The 14,677-nt window shown below is 35.1% G+C and overlaps 1 pseudogene; it reads left to right on the forward strand.

Moving 5' to 3' along the window:
* Nucleotides 1-13,806: 13,806 nt before the first annotated feature.
* LOC148939943 (ubiquitin-conjugating enzyme E2 J2 pseudogene) lies at nucleotides 13,807-14,477 on the forward strand (annotated as a pseudogene).
* The last annotated feature ends 200 nt before the right edge of the window (nucleotides 14,478-14,677 follow it).

A 14,677-nucleotide genomic window follows, 5' to 3' on the forward strand; every position in this document is an offset into this window, starting at 1 on the left:
CTTTGATTGCACTGCTGCAGAATCTTGAGGAGATGTTTCCTGTTTAGGGGGATCTGTGACGGTGACGGCGAGTCTTTCCCGATATGGTCTAGGTTTGTCCACACGACGCAATGCATCTTGAATTAAAACTATCTTTTTATTATCGGCAATATTCTCATCATTAATGAATTTGCTTAGATTGTCTTCAAAATGTTCCACGGGCGAGAGGACAATTTCGAATGGCGTTAATTTATAGGGTTTAGCCATCTATAGAAAATTGTTTACAAGTCCTGCAATTATTGGCAGTAAAAGTGTAAAAAAGCTACCGCCCGCTTGAAGGAGACGTTTTCTTTAAAAAGTTTTTCCTTTGTTTTTGCAAGCCAAGGCACGTACAGTTGACCGATGTTGTTTTGTCTGTTGTCTAACACCTTCTGGCAAGTGTACATTGCCCTCAGTTAAATTTAAACAAAATTCAGATATTAGATTTATGAAATCATTGTCAACACCATGTATTAGTATAGCCTTTCTGAGTGGAGGTTTTGAAGTGCCTAAAACGGAAAATAAATGCCGTTGTTCGTGTAGTTTCTTCAATGTCATGATGTCAACAAATAGTACTTTCTACTGTTCCCTGTAAGATATGCTGTAATTTCTTCGTCGATAATAGCTTTGACTGCACGTAGATATTTGGATGTACTTTGATTAGTATCTATCAATATGCACTCATAGGGCTTATTTGTTGCCTGATTGTATGCTGACAGCAGAAATTTGGGAGCACCTGGATATATTTGCTTATTGAGAGTTATTAGCAAGCTAGAATTACGAACAACTCGGTAGATAATATAAATTCAAAGCAAGGGTTCTCATACATTTGCTCTGATGAAACAGATTGTGTAGAACAAGGGTTATGGAAATGTGCTCATGATGTGAGCGAACGGTAACCAGCTGTAGCATTTCCTGTGAGAACTGTTCAATTGATTCAGCCAAATCATCAATAATCAGCCATGAGTTTGGTTCAGTACTATTGAAAACATCAAGTCTCCGTATGAATTGTATTGGCATGGATGTGGCAATAGCTTTTATTTGATCGAAGGGTTCCTGCCAAATACTATAGCAATAATAAATTTTCTTTGGTTTTTCCAAAAACATTTTATTACAATTTTTAATTATTTTAGCTAAAAGTTTCGTTTTCCCAGACATTGATTAGCCACATAAAATCGACCTGAATGGTGTTTTAAATTGATATATAGTGCTGTTGACAACACTCAGACTACAAATAACTATAAAACATACTTGTACATTGAATAAATAATAATAGTTTCCCCCTCGATCTATCTACGTTAACAAGAAGAATAAAAACAATATCTCATTCATTTATTAACATAAAAAACCTTGCACAGCATGAATAGCACATATTATTTGTTCAAGAAGAACAATTATAGAACATTATCAAAAATACTTTTTTTGGTACAACAAGAACAACAACTCTATTTGTGCAACAACATTTTTTCATTTATTGAACAAAAACACTTTTTCTGTACAGCAAGAACAACAATATTTATTAACAAGAACAACAACAATATATATTATCAAAAACATTTTTTGTTCAACAAGAACAACACACACACTATTTGTACAACTAGGGTGAACATTTATTGTCATAAAAAACACTTTTTTTGTACATCAAGAACACCAACAGTAATAGTAAACACACATTTTTTTGTACAATAGCACTATTTGTACAACAACATATTGAAAAAAAAACAACTTAAAACAGGACAGTTGAACACTATGAATTTTAAAGATGAGAATACCATCCACCCCTCCGGGGAACCGTGGGCCGAAGGCCGGCCATGGGCGGGACCCCCCACCCCCCAGGAGCCGCGGGCCGAAGGCCAGCCGCGGGCGGGACCCCCCATCCCCCCGGGAGCCGTGGGCCGAAGGCCGGCCGTGGGAATTTTGTATACAATAGTCGCCGTCGCTTCTGTAGCAGGTTAGGTTAGATCATTTAAGTTAATTTGTCAGGTTAGGTTAGGTTGGGATAGCTTTGAGCATTTAAGTTAATTTATCAGGTTAGGTTGGGTTAGGTCAGGTTAATTTAATTTATCCAGACCGAGTTGGTGGCGATAGTCTACAAATTCAACCCGGTCTGAAATTCGATAGTGACCATTGGGGAGTACATTTACACCATCCTCGAGCACAAAGGCCCTGTCGGGTATACAGGACATTGCATTCTTTTCAACTCTAACAGCATAAGTTTTATACTGCAGAGAGCGAATTGCAAGCACTTGTGCTCTTGGCACTAGAATACTCTCTACACATGTCCTGTAGAAACTCATGCTGAAATTGTTTTTTACAAAATGTGTAAGCACCCCTTTACACGCCTGTTTTACATCTTTGTTGTGGGTTTCTACACAAAAAACTTAAGGACCGGGAGCACCCCATTGGATATTAAATCACTCCCCGTCTCTAATTTTAACATTAGTAGCTTATTGGGGGCCTGACGTTTTACCAACTCGGGGTAGAGGGATGCATTCCAGTTAGTGAAATCCATCCGCGATCTGATGTGTTCCCCATATTCTAAATCATTTAATAAATCCCTGGTTTTTACTGTTAACAGCAAATAATCTGTGTCCTCATAATAAACTTGAACATCCCCATCCCTTGGCCACTGTACCTTGCACCCGTTGTAAAAAAAGGACAACATGAGCTTTTTGGAAATTTCCAGCACTGGACAACCTCCCACTATATTCTTGTTCAGCACCAGAATTCTCTTTTTCCTGTGTAGAAGAACCATGCTTGCCTCTATGCTCGTGAACGATGTAAGATTGGGATCTGCAATAATTCGTGCACATTCTCGGGAGTCAGTCACGACGTCACAACGGGATCTGTTCCGTAAGCTTTCACACATTTTGCCTAACGGTGAATTTAAAATGAGCTTGTACAATTCCTTCTCCACTTTACTTTTTTCCCAAGAGTATATACTAATACAGATGTCAATAAACTCTTTTAAATAGGGTTTTTGAATGAATTTAAGGACACTATTTGTTTTCTTATTGTTGCAATTAATGTTCGCAATCCAGCGGAAAAGCGAAGAGAGGACAATAATATTATGTTTGGGGTCGAAATCTGCAATCAGTTTCTGCTTGGAGGGGGTCCAGTGCATCCCTATATCGTCAACCAATGATCAATTGTATGGGCTCAACGAGTCCTTTGTCACAGGTCGATTGATACAGGGGAATACAAAATCTTTGACAGAATCATGAAGCGCCAATGGAATGTGTCCGTCAATTTCAAAGAACCATCCTTGTGGCCCATTGTCCTCGACGGTTTGAATGTCGGGGATCTCACAAAGGATTCTCAAGCCATTTATAGTTTCCACACGGCAAAGAGTAGTGAGACATTACCGAGGGGTATAACGAGTTCATGTCAAGGAAAACTGCATTTGACTTTACACCCGTGTCTTGCCCACTTAGATCTGTTGTTAAAAAGCGATTCCCATGAAAAACATACCCCCCCCCCTCATCGATCTTTCTAGAAAAAGGTGTTGATCTACATCAGCGATCAACCCTATTTCGTCCCTACTAATTTTCAAAATAAAGTCGATCACCATATGTGGTGTGGAAAAATAATAACCTATATCTAACCCAAACTCTAAATATATTTGGCCTGTGTTTTTACAGACAATATCTAACAGAGTTAAAACGTCACTGGACAAATGCAGTCTACAATTATCCCACCCATTTTTACACTTACCCTTTGCCCTGACCCTCTTGGCAAGTTTGTATTCCTCGGCAGTGCGTTCACTGTTGGTGAGTGAATTACAGAAAGCTTCAATTGGAGGTAGTTTCTCCTCGCTTAACCGAGCGCCAGAACAGTAATAGTCGTATGCATATACACCTTTACAGGTCAATAGGTCATACATTTCACTGTCTGGAAAGTGCTGTTTAAGCAAAGGAAAAACCACATCACACAGATAAATTAAACTATTAATGGGAATTAAATTTAAACTCAAAAAAATTCATAAAACTTTTCCAATATAAATCTAATTTAAGCAAAACCCCTAATATTATGTTTAAGCCGCTTGGCGTCAAGTAAAACAGAAGATGCATATGAAGAGGGTAAAAGAGAAATTGTCAGTCCTAGAGACAGAGAAAAAGAGAAACAAGGATGAATTTCAAATTGAAATCCTTCGACAGAAAAGAACATGGCCTATATTGGACCAGAAACATGACCCTAAGAATACCCATTGAGGGTGTATGCACATATTGATACAAAAATGGCAACATAATAGCTTGAGACGAAATTAAGCTGTTTTAAAAGCAAAATATTGAGAATTGGGACAATTATTCTTTAAATGGGAAGTATTGTGGTAAAGCTTTCTAAGTTAGTTAATTAATAATTTAGTAAAAATATATATGACGCAAATATAAAGTTTTGAATTACCACTTTTTTTATTAAGATAAGGAACGCATCCTGCTAAATTCTGTTTAACGGGAAATTGAGAAATTACCACTTCCTAGCGAATACGTGGGAAGGTGTGGTTGATAAAAATGTATAAAAGATACATTTTATCGGAAGGAAACATCTCTTACTAACTATATGCCGGACTGACCTCTGGTCCGTGGTTTTAGAAATACTTTGGGACTTTGTCTTATCGTTGTAAGTGTCTGTATCTTATTTATATATTATTGTTGTTTTTGAGACTTGTGGTCTACTTGGGACAGCCAGTCCCAGTAGACAGAATATATCCGATTATATTATATGGTAAATGAATAAAAGTATTGTATTTTAGACAAACTCTCTACGATCTATTTTTAGCCTCTCGAATATACTCAGTCGGTACGCCTCATTAGTTCGGTCATAGCCTAAGGCACGCTACCAAAGTTTAATTACCTTAGGGCCAGAGTTTATCTCCCCTATAAAGGGAGAATAAAGGCATCTACGACTACAACAACCCCCAAATACCAATTACAATAGAATAACACATCACAACACTATTATTTTGGTTCGTCTTGAGTTTATTGTAAAATCAAATCCGTGATTATTTCGAAAAAGTGCTTGAAACACCTCGAAAATGGTTCCGTGTTTTATTATCTATGTTATATAATTAGTACTGTCGGAAACTGCCAGCCAGCTAACAGATAATCTGAAAAATATGACATGATGTTGTAGAAGGGGTATTAGTTTCCCAGGAGAGCGGAGACCTTTACGAGCTGATCAGTCAGTTGGTTCTTGGTTGCTTACTAGAGAGCATGCATTTTTTCGATTTTTGCTTATAGGCAATATATTTTATAATTATTATAGAAATTGGATGTACTCAGGAGGTATCATTAAAAGTTGACAAGTTCTACATGGGGTATTGTAAGTGTAAACTGTTTCGTCTCGCTGGAACTCTAGGGAAAAGTTTTTTTTTTTGGTGGGGGGGGGGGGTAAGGGGACTCGGAATTTCGGGGGAGGAAGGCAAACTTTTTTTTGGGTGCAAGTATGCGCTGCGGTATTTTTCCTTTTTTATGCTTGCCGTCCGACAAGCTCTTTGGGTTGTATGCGATTAATTTCAAAATTTATTATACCAGTAAAAAATTCCAATATTTGGAAGTTTTTGACGCATTTAATTCCTAATTGTGTTTTTAAGAAGTTGGTTTTGAAATTCTAAGTGCAAATTTCAAAATTTATTATACCAGTAAAAAATTGCAATATTTGACAGTTTTAGCATTTGATATATCAAATCCATAATTTTGTTTTTAAGAAATAGATTTTCAATTCCAAGTACAAAAATTGAACCCCAACCACTTTGGTGCCACCAATTTTATTGCGTTCCGTGGACAATTTTTGGGTGCAGAACTCAGATGGCCAGTAAAACTCGTCCATCAGATATAGTTTTTCAATAAGTTATATTTATCATTTTATTTTTTAACTTAAATAGTTTTCACTGTAGTGCTATTTCTGTAGCTTTCGACTGAAAGTTAAAAATAAAAATTAGAGTTATATATTTATTTCAGAAAGTAGTTATATACGCGTTCAACAGTTATCATCTAAGAACAACTTTCTAGTACAGAGTTTACATGGAAAGTCTTGCTGAAGATTCTAGCAAATCGACCAACGTGTGGCTATTCCATCGTCCTTGATATTCATCTTCCATAATTTAGTTTCGCTTTTGAATTTTTGTCCCTTTACGGTCAAATACGTTTTCTAGAAAGCAATCTAAGTCGTTGTTCGGGTGATAAAATTGTATGTTCATGGTGCGACCGAGAACACTAAGGTTTGAAAGCAAAGTTTCTACCGATTTCGTGTATTGCTTTGTCTTATTGTTTCTAAGATAATTCTGCACTATTTAAACAAATAAACACAAATAAACAGGCATTATTAAATTCAATTTCCTTTATTAATGTGGTAGATCGAGGAACTTTGATAAGCTGCAGCATATTTGAGGACTAATAAATAGGTTAGTTTTAATTTTTCAGTAGAAATCCAATGCGTGTTAAGTAACCAAGGTAAAGTCTACCTCGATTTGAAGCTTTGCAAATTGTTTGGGAGAGGGAGAGAATAACACCTTTTTATAAGTCTTTGCCCAAAATAACAACTTTTATTAGAAAAACTATTTCCTTGTTCATTGTACCAGCTAAGGAATTATACAAATTGACAAAGATTGTCCTTTTTGACTAACCATTTAGGGCTAAATGGAAAGCAGGTCGTCCGTGGTTGGGGTGGGAGGATGTCATAAAGAAGGATTTAAAGGGAATGAGAACGTCCTGGGAGGGTGTAAAGAGGGAGGCTTAGAATAGATTGGGATGGAGGATGAGCTACGTAGCTATGTTTGCCTCAGGAGGCTTGGTGCTGTGGTGAATTGTTAGTAGTAGTAGTAGATAGACCTGTTACAGCTTGTGGAAATCAAGGATTCGTCAATCTGTATGATTGGGGGCCTAAATATAGGTCTTGGCTCCAAACTCACCCTGACTCCTCCGCCCCCAAATTTCATATACACACTGGGAAGATGACAAAAAGGAAAATAAGGATGATCCATCTCCTTTGATTCATGAGCATTCGGGATTATTTTGAGAATACTTAGAAAATAAACAATGGATTCCAATCATTAAAAATCATTAATTCGGAAGTATGACTATCCAAAATCAAATATATTAAGTATATATTTCAAAAACGGTGTCTATTATCCACCTGCGTATGTATTCAAGGGTTACCTAGCTTGCTGATTGCAAATCCGAGGGTAATATAAATATACAGAAGTCCAAAACCAAAGTATATTAATGTCATATTACCAGAACGGTGTTGGATTTCCATCAGAGTTGGTGTTTAAGCATCTTTCAGTTCAGTTCAGTTTATTTTATTTAACATTAAAAATATATTTAACTAATATTCCAATACCCGCCCCAAGAAAGATACAAAAAAGCACTTCCGACTGGGCGGGTACATAAAACTCATCTACTAACTAATAAATAACTATAAACAAATGAACAACAAATAATACAAAAAAAAATAAAAAAAAACACTTGCGACTGAGCGGGTAGATACAACTCATCTACTAACTAATAATCAACTATAAAAAACAAAATAAAAAACTATGAACCTTGACTTAACAAATATTTTTTCAATTTATTTTTAAATAAACCTAGGTGCTCAGCTACCCAAATGCTCACAGGAACAGAGTGCCACACATTAGATCCGGAAAATCTAGTATGGAAGCCGGCCCTGGTGCCACTTCTATTCGGAACAATGAAGTCACTAGCATGACACGAGTTTCATAATGGTGCAAAGACCTATTGGCACTAAAATAATCCCAAAAAAGCCTCTGGACTAACATTATTCCAGCATTGATAGGCGAAAACGCCTATTACGTAGTCCCGTAGCTGTCCTACATTCAACACTTGCAACTTATTGAAGCAAGGTGAAGTGCTATGTGCACCTTAAACATAGCCACTAATAAGACGCATCGCTTTATTTTGAAGAGTGTGAACACGTTTAAAATGCACATAAAAATTTCTTGCCATCAAGTACAGCCATACGGTCAAGTCAAGTACGGTACAGTCAAGTACAGTATATGGATTAATCAAAGCATGTTATAAAAGCAATAAAACTCTTTGGGGTAAAAAAAAATTTTAGAACGAGGAATCACTCCAAGGCCACGTGCAACCTTTGTTGTGACAACATCACTCTGGCGTTTCCGAAAAATTACAATCAATATAAAAACCTAAGTACCGGACTTCCTGAACTTGAACTACAGGCTTATTATTAATTTTTTTGATAATAAACCTGTAATAAGCCAATTTTTGCAATAAAATTTTAAAGTCTACCGTGTCAAATGCTTTTCTAAAATCAAAAAATACTGTTAGGGGGATTTTAACCATTTTCTAAACAATTGTTTACAAAATCAGCAAGATGAATGGCAGCATGACTAGTGGAATGACCTTTTCGAAACCCGAGTTGGGTGTCACTGAGTAGGCTATGTTTCATGAGATGGTCATATAGACGGCGATGAATCACATCTTCCAAAATTTTTGACAATAAAGGCAGTATCGATATTGGTGTAGGGAAGGGGGTACCAGCACAGGGGATATATAATTTATGCATGTTTTCATGGTTTTTCTCACTGAGAATGAAAAAACATGGTTTTTCTCCCTGTGGATATTTTTTTATGGTTTTTCTCACTTTGATGTTTTTCATGGTTTTTGTCAATGTTTGATGGATGTCAACATATTTGATGACATGTTTGATGGGTGAGACATTGAAAATTGTTTGTGATAAAAAAGAGAGAAAATAAGGAGTTGTCCGGTTTTCGAGACTATCCAGTTTATTGCATGTCTTAAATCAGAAGATGTTTTCCGTGAAACTATTACAGTTTCTATAAGAATGGATGGATTTCTATACAACATCAAAATCAAATAATCAACTTTTTCCTATGTATGCGAGAAAAGCATGTTGATATAGAATTTAATCACTCTTATACTTAGATTTTGTGAAATTGCTGTATTGTCTGTCTAGGAAACAACTTCAATCGATAATGAATGCTAATAGAGAGTTTCTTCAATTTTGTTTTCTTAATTTCCTGTAATAAAATTTCTGTATTGTGTATCCAAGAGATGAATTCAAGAAAGAGTTTGTTACTTACTTACTTACCTACTTCCTACTTACTTGCAATTTTTTCATAATGACATAACGACATATCCAATAACGGATGTTGATAAAGAATTTATTCATTCTGTTACCTTGATTTTGTCGATGTTACCCCATGTGTCTGACAATAGATGTATGCAAATTCCTTTTCTCACATCTCCGATGTTTTAATAGACATTTTAAACTTTTGATATGCTAGCTTACTCTAAAAATAATTAACACATAACAATGTAATGCATAATATATTTTTAATGAAATAATGCTGTCTAGAATATTAATACAAAATTATATTATGATGCATAGTCATACACACGTTCACTCTTAAACATCCAGAAACGATGGTCCCATGATATAAAATAGTTTTTACCATGTCTTATGCATTTATCACGATCTGGTATGTCCTTAGGTATTCAGTGTGCGAAGAACCTGACCTCGTCTTCAGGACGGTGATAAACCCCTTCAAATTTAGGACACTTAAATTCTTCTAGATTAAAAAGTGGAATCCTAGGGTCACACTTTTGAATTAAAACTTTATCTGTAGGTACATTACCCTTTACATAGAGTGCTTCAACCCCGAAAAAGCTGCAAATTTTACTGACTTCCTCCTGGACATTTCTCAGTTCCTGACCACTATTATTAAGTGGTGTAATCACTCTATCGTAGAATCCCAGTCTGTTTATACGATGTAATGTAGTACTCCACAAGCTTTTATCATGCTCAAACATGTTATAGTTCACTAACCAATGATAACAGTCAATTTCTTCGAGTTCCATTGACAATACTAAAAATGCATATTCAAATATAAAACCACAAGAAAATTGTACAGAAAATTGTATTTTCCATAATTTTCTTGCAAAAAACTATAGTTTACGGTCAAAAACCCTTATTAGCGCAGATTTTACAGAAATAGTTATAGTTTTTCGATCCTAAAATGGACTTAAGTTTCACATTTGAACCAGAGAATTGTATTTTCCATAATTTCCTTGCAAAAAACTAGAGTTTACGGTCAAAAACCCTAATTAGCTCAGATTCCCCCCAAAAACATACTTTTCAGATATTTCTTGCTAAAACTCTGTCATCGCCCCCACCCACCAAAACACTTTTCAGCTATTTCTTGTTAATTTTTTTTTATTTCTTGACTATTTTAAATTGGCAACACATCGAAGTATATTTTAAATTGACAACACTCTCCAAACATCACTTGTGTATTATACAGTACACAATCAAGCCATCCCCCCAAAGCACTTTTCAGCTATTTCGTTTTAAATTTTTTTATTTCTTACCTCTTTTAAATTGACAACAAATCGAAATATATTTTAAATTGACAACACTGTCCAAAAATCACTTGTGTATTATACAGTACACAATCAACCCATCTCCCCCCCAAAACACTTTTCAGCCATTTCTTGTTAAAATTTTGTTATTTCTTAACTATTTTAAATTGACAACGCATCGAAGTATATTTTAAATTGACAACACTGTCCAAAAATAACTTGTGTATTATACAGTATACAGTCAACCCATCTCCCCCCAAAAACACTTTTCAGTCATTTCTTGTTAACATTTTTATTTGTTAACTATTTTAAATTGACACCACATCGAAGTATATTTTAAATTGACAACACTGTCCAAAAATCACTTGTGTATTATACAGTATACAATCAACCCATCTCCCCCCAAAAACACTTTTCAGCCATTTCTTGTTAAATTTTTTTTATTTCTAAACTATTCTAAATTGACAACAAATTGAAGTATATTTTGAAAATTGACATCACTGTCCAAAAACATCACTTGCGTATTATACAGTACACAATTGACCCATCTCCCCCCCCCCCCAAAAAAAAACACTTTTCAGCCATTTCTTGTTAATGTTTTTTATTTCTTAATTATTTTAAATTGACAACACATCAAAGTATATTTTAAATTGACAACACTGTCCAAAAATCACTTGTGTATTATACAGTATACAATCAACCCATCTCCCCCCAAAAACACTTTTCAGCCATTTCTTGTTAAATTTTTTTTATTTCTAATCTATTCTAAATTGACAACACATTGAAGTATATTTTTAAAATTGACATCACTGTCCAAAAACATCACTTGTGTATTATACAGTACAAAATCGACCCATCTCCCCCCCCCAAAAAACACTTTTCAGCCATTTCTTGTTAATTTTTTTATTTCTTAATTATTTCAAATTGACAACACATCGAAGTATATTTTAAATTGACAACACTGTCCAAAAATAACTTGATTTTTTCTTTTCTGTGTCTGGCTCTTGTTACTATATAATCCTGAAGTGTCCGTAACTAATCTGACGTCTGCGAAATGCAACGGCTATCTAAAGTCTAAAGCCAAAAAAAGACTTATATTTTAGCCTTTCCATCCATAGCACCATAAATACCTCCAATTCAAGGGAAAAAGTTCGGTGAAATCAAGTTCAAACTGCATAAATTCAGGGCAAATTTGTCTTAATACCTGGCAGTAGAGATCCAAATCCAAAGGTTCTAGCACCCCCAAAACTGGAAATGAAACCCGTTCTACAAGTATACAGCGTAATTCATTTATCCATCAAAAATAAGCAAGTGACCTAACTGGAATAAAGTTGCTTCTTATTTTCAGTTAAAAAAAATTGTTTTTTTAAATTTAATTTCTGTTCTTTTTTTAAATAATGCTTGGAAATCCGGCACCCCCTTCATAGAAATGTCCCCTACGCCAAAGGAACTATCTCCACGGAAAGATTCTCCCGAGTAACCCCCTCCTCCAGCCCCATCCTCCAGAAAAAAATTCCTTCCTGAAAATGTCTGTATACTTCCCAATAACCAATAAATAATGCTGGTTAGTCCGGCGCCCCCTTCATGGCAATATCCCTACCCCCATGAAAACTTCTTTCATGGACAGATCCTCCCACATAACCCCCAACCCACCCCCCCCTCACTACCAGAAAAAAAACCCTCCTGAAACGTCTGTATACTTCCCAATAACCAATACTATATGTTAACATTGGGTAAAGTTCATAACTTTTAGCCCTCCCCCCAGGGACTTCGGGAGATTAAGTCATTAAACACATTTATCATATTTATGACCATGCTGGACAAAATGGCTATCGCAAAATTTTGATCACGTGACTTTGGGGAAAAAATGAGCGTCGGAGGGGGCCTAGGTGCCCTCCATTTTTTTGGTCCCTTAAAAAAGGAACTAGAACTTTTAATTTCTGTTCCAATGAGCCCTCTTACGATATTCTAGGCCCACTGGATCGATACGATCACCCCTTAAAAAAAGAACAAAAATAAACACGCATCCGTGATTTTTCTTCTGGCAAGAAATGCAAAAATCCACATTTTTGTAGATAGGAGCTTGAAACCTCTACAGTAGGGTTACAAGTGAAAGAATTTTAATGAAACTCACACCGTCAGATTTAACGTATCAGAAAAACCTATTACATAGGTTTCAAGCTCATATCTGCAAAAATCTGCAACTTTGTATTTTTTGCTAGAAGAAAAATATACGAATATAGAAGTTAGTTCCGTAAGTTAATTTGTAAATTACGTCATAACCAAATTTAGAGACATCCATTTAGCAAAAGAAAAGTAAAATTTTTATGCAAATTTTGTTTACTTATTCAATGACGGTGAGCCAAAATAAAAGTTGCATTAACTAAAAAACGATCAGAGATTAAATAAAAAAAACAAGTTTTTTAAACTGAAAGTAAGGAGCGACATTAAAACTTAACACGAACAGAAATTATTCCATATATGAAAGGGGCTGTCCCCTCCTCAACGCCTCGCTCTTTACGCTAAAGTTTGACTTTGTCTCGTAACTTTATTTTTTCAAACACTAAAAAACTTAAGCGTAAAGAGCGAAGCGTTGAGGAGGGGACAGTCCCTTTTATATACGGAATAATCTCTGTTCGCGTTTTAAGTTTTAATGTTGCTCCTTACATTTCAGTTTAAAAAACTTGTTTTTTTTATTTAATTTGAGCTACGAGGTGAGTCTGTTCCTTAATTCAATTTGGAGGTAAACTATATGAAAACAAAATATGGAAAATCGTAAGAGTATAGGTTTTTGATGTTGAGTAAATATATGTTGGTGCATGCGGGAACCCAAATCTAAGGGTATTAATTTAAAAAATAAAGAATTTCTTAATGAATCAAAGAATAAAGTCAAAACTTAAAGCGAACAATACCTGTTTTGCAGATTGCGCAATATTTATTTACACAACTAGTTTATATAAACTGTATAATTATATTTTCTGATATCTATAGAATTCTACAGACCAGCACTTTACTAAAAACTGAGCTTGCTTAAGTTTTTACATAATTATATTTTGGATAGAGCATCTATCTAAGTTTACAAATTATGCTTTTACTTTTTTTCAGTAGGCCAGTACATTCATATAAACTAAATACAATAAACCGAACTATTTGGTGTGACTTAGCTGTTTTGTTGACTTGCGTCATCTTTAAACGCTTATGATGCGAGTTATGAAAAATAGTATGGTATCATTCTTGAATGAAATTCAACATTTTTTAATATGCTGGACAAAAAAACATTAACAGCAGAAATACTGGAAAAAGCTGTAGCAACTTGTACAAAATCTCTACAACTTTTGTAACATCCTAGCAAAAAAGAATGGAATATTTCAGCAGCAGAATTTCCACTGTATTATACAACTAACTCAGGAATGGCAGAGTAGAAATATTCAAATTATGGAAATAGCGATTCGTCGGCTTAAGCAAGATTATGTACATCTAAAAAAAGATCCAATGCCATATATAGCTGCTGAACCACTACCGTCAAATATTCTTGAATGGCATTTTATAATACAAGGACCAGAAGATAGTCCATTTGAAGGGGGTTATTATCATGGAAAATTGGTCTTTCCTAAAGATTATCCCTACAGCCCCCCACAATTTTATATGATCACACCAAGTGGAAGGTTTGCAGTAGATAGAAGTATTTGTATGTCCATGAGCGCTTATCACCCTGGTTCATGGAACCCTACTTGGACAGTTTCTACCCTCCTTGAGGGGTTTCTTAGTTTCATGCTAGATAAAAGCCCTTCACTTAATACTGTAAGAACCTCAGCTTATGAGAAGCACAAGATGGCTATTGACAGTTTAGATTTTAACCTGAAGAAGAGCATAGTCAAAGAACTATTCCCAGAATTGTATGATAAAATGTCAGCTGAAGTTCAAAGGAGAAAATTGAAAACTGAAAATGCAGCCAAAGTAGAATCAGTTGAATCTGGAAATCCCTTAGGTTCGCTAAATATAGCTGGAATAGCAAATTGGCTAAGAATCCGTCTTGCGAATTTTACAGTTTTAGTGCGTGATTTCATTCAATTCGTTCTCAGCCCTGCTATTAACTAACGCTTTCCTATAAAAGAACGGAAATTTAATTTTGTCACTGAGAAGTAAAAACGTCAACACCATCTAGCCATACCCGAAAAAATTCTGTACAAACCTATTAAGAAAGCTTAGCTATTAAATTTTCCTTATTTCATAATTCAAGCTTTGTCGTTTATAACCTACATTTGGACCTTAGATAAAACAATTTTCTATCCAAGAGA

The sequence above is a fragment of the Artemia sp. Qi Xiang Cuo genome, chromosome 20 (assembly GCF_049724085.1).
Source record: "Artemia sp. Qi Xiang Cuo chromosome 20, ASM4972408v1, whole genome shotgun sequence".
In the NCBI taxonomy this organism is placed as follows: Eukaryota; Metazoa; Arthropoda; class Branchiopoda; order Anostraca; family Artemiidae; genus Artemia; species Artemia sp. Qi Xiang Cuo.